The sequence below is a fragment of the Lactuca serriola genome, chromosome 4 (genome assembly GCF_051521515.1).
Source record: "Lactuca serriola cultivar US96UC23 chromosome 4, Lser_US96UC23_V15, whole genome shotgun sequence".
Lineage (NCBI taxonomy): Eukaryota > Viridiplantae > Streptophyta > Magnoliopsida > Asterales > Asteraceae > Lactuca > Lactuca serriola.
The window spans coordinates 77,399,757-77,402,977 of record NC_136411.1 but is presented as its reverse complement, the minus strand read 5'-3'; the positions used below and the strand labels follow the sequence as shown (position 1 = coordinate 77,402,977).

At 34.7% G+C, this 3,221-nt stretch overlaps 1 pseudogene; it reads right to left on the bottom strand.

Moving 5' to 3' along the window:
- Positions 1-881: 881 nt before the first annotated feature.
- Positions 882-2,823, bottom strand: LOC145101949 (CBL-interacting serine/threonine-protein kinase 12 pseudogene; annotated as a pseudogene).
- Between the last annotated feature and the right edge of the window lie 398 nt (positions 2,824-3,221).

Below are 3,221 nucleotides of genomic sequence, written 5' to 3'. Positions count from 1 at the left end.
TCATTTCAAGACATTATATTTTGAAACGTTCTAACTAGTTATAGAATTGTACTTTAAATTTATTCTTATTGTTGTAATTTTCCATTGGTTATGATCATTTGGCCTATGTTTCATGTATGTAGTAATTATGTAGTCTAAGTACTATGATATTGTTTAACTGGTATAGATAATGATAGTTTTTAAATTATTATGCTTATTAAATTCTAAATCAAGTTAGTAATCAAAGAGGTAGTAAGCAATTCAAAGATATGTTATTATAGAAAAAAAAAACATTTATCGATGCAACTTGTTGTTCGTTTTACTTCTTACTCATTGTATTTGTATTATGATTACTGATTAAATTAAATTGAATTTATAAAATTAAGAAACCTCAATAAAAAAAAGATATTACCGTTGTCTTTAACAGTCTATGATTGGAAATAACTGAATGTCGACATCCAATCTCCATTACCTTCCAATTATGGTATTTCACATTGGCTGCTTTTATTTCCAAATTAACCCTCCAATATCGTTACTTTCAAATTGTGGCATTTCATTTTGGTTTCTTTTATTCCCAAATTAACCCTCCAATCTTGTTACTTTCTAATTTTGGTATTTCACCTTGGCTTCTTTTATTCCCAAATTAACCCTCCAATCTTGTTACTTTCTAATTTTGGCATTTCACCTTGGCTTCTTTTATTCCTAAATTAAACCTGTTGGTCTCACCTTTGTAGAAACATACCTGGTTTATATATAAAAGATTATATATAATCTCATCAACATTTTACAATAATCTAGGAACATACCTAGTTTATATATAAAAGATTATCAATCTCACAAACATGTTACAATAATGATTGTTAAAGATTAAAATACAATTTCACACCAATATCTTACAATCATTGTGAAATATTAAATATATAAATCTATAACATAAAGTTACATTGGCTTATTCTTTATTGTTTCCTATCATTAGATTATGGAAATCACCTTCCACTTCCAATACTTTCAATTATTAAAAAGCCACAACATATTCTACCCAACTCCAAATATCAAAGAAACGTTACAAGTCATAGAAATTGAAAAAACAAGGATTCAACATCGAGATATACACTAAAATACAACTTTTTACTGCTTTTAATGTGGAACTCGAACCTATATATGTTTCCACAGTCAATAAGCGCCAAGGCTTTGGCACGTGGCACTCGCTAATACAACCAAAATCATTTCAGTGATTCAGTCTCAGACGGCAAAACCGAAGATTCACCGGAGATAGGCGCCGGCAACATCAGAGTACGCAATCCCGGCCGGAGTTCACGATCAAAAAACTCATCGTATTCCCCTTTGTCTCCGGCGTTCTTCTTTACTTCAATCATTCTTAAATTTGGTGTTAATTCAAATATCTCAGCTCCGATCGTCAACGGACCTTTCACTCCCTCCCTTGATCCTTCCAAACTTACCCGGAAATCCTTCTTCCTTACTTTGAAACTCACCCCTTTTGCGATCTCCTCGAGCTTCGAAATGATGTGTGGCACGGTGGCGCCGGAGACGAAACGTAACTCCTCTCCGGCGTCTTCAAAAAGCCCAGATAAACTAAACCCAGGTGAGAATGAAATTAGATCGAATGCGTTCAAGCTCGCAGGTCTGGGCATGGTGGTGAACCGCTTTCTGGTGTCAACGTCGGTAGGTGATTCGGGTCGTGAAGATTGATCGGATGAGTAATCGATATCATCGTCTTTAAAGTCTTCATCTTTCACGCTAAACAATTTATCATCTTCTAAATAGAATTTTATGTTCTTAAATCCTTTCTTAAACCAACGATTCTCCATGAGCTCTGGTATGGTGATTCTGGTTACTGGGTTTGTTTGAAGGAGTCGTTTTAACAGCCGGGATAACTCCGGTGAGAACCACCTTGGACACCGGAATTCCCCTCTGTAAATCTTCTTATACATAACCATAACGTTTTGATCATGAAATGGTAAATAACCAGCCATTAAAACGAACAAGATAACCCCACATGACCAGATATCGACTTTCGCAGCTTCGTACCCCTTCCGGCCTAAAACCTCCGGCGCAACATACGCCGGCGTTCCACAAAAGGTATGAAACAGACCATCGCCTCTGATTTGCTCAGAAATGGCGCTTAATCCGAAATCGGAGACCTTCAAATTACCATCTTCATCTAGTAATATATTCTCAGGCTTTAAATCTCGATGGAAAACACCACGAGCATGACAAAACCCTACAGCAGAAATGAGTTGTTGGAAATAATTTCTAGCGATTTCTTCTTTTAATCTACCTTTAGCAACTTTATTGAACAACTCACCGCCTTTAACGTATTCCATAACGAAAAATATTTTAGCTTTTGTTGCCATTACCTCGAAGAGTTGGACGATGTTTGGGTGGCGAACACGGCGGAGGATGGAGATCTCGCGTTTTATGTGGGAGATTAAACCGCCTTTCAAGATCTGTTCTTTATCGATCACTTTAATGGCGACAAATTCATTGGTTTTCACGTTACGACCGAGGTAGACTTTAGAGAAGGTGCCATGTCCGAGAAGCTTTCCGATCTCGTATCGGCCAAGGAGGAGAAACTCACCTTCTTTTCTTGTGGTGGTCGGCGAGTTTGCTGCCATGGTAGTTAAGATTTTTGGGGGATTTTGATTTGGATTTGGATTTGGATTTTGCAACTGTAATTCTTGAATTGGGTTTTCCTTTAACATTTGAGGAAGAGTGTGAGGTTTGATTTTGATCTGGTTGGATTTTGTTGATGATATTTGTGAGGTGGATGGAAACAGGGTGTTTTGTTTGTTCACTAGCAGTTATGAGCACATACTTTATATAACAAGCTCAACGAATGGATGGCCTCTGTGTTCCCGGAGAATCGATACAGACAAATGTTTATATATTTTATTAAATAATCATGTTAAATGATTTTGAAATTTTAATAATAATATTTGAAAATTTAAAGAAGATTGTAAGTATATAAAACAAAATATAAATTAGTTTTGTTACAAATATAAATCTTTATCGTGAAATACATGATGATTTTAGTGACCGTCTACCCACGGGTTTAGATACATAAATTATGCTATATATTTTTTTATATGATTTTATTCTTTGAATTATTTTAAAACTACATTTTCATTTTTTTTTCAGATTCAACGGAACAATTAACTCAATGCAATTTATTATTATTTTTAAGTTAATGCAACTTTTGATTGTATATAAAGTTAATTGTA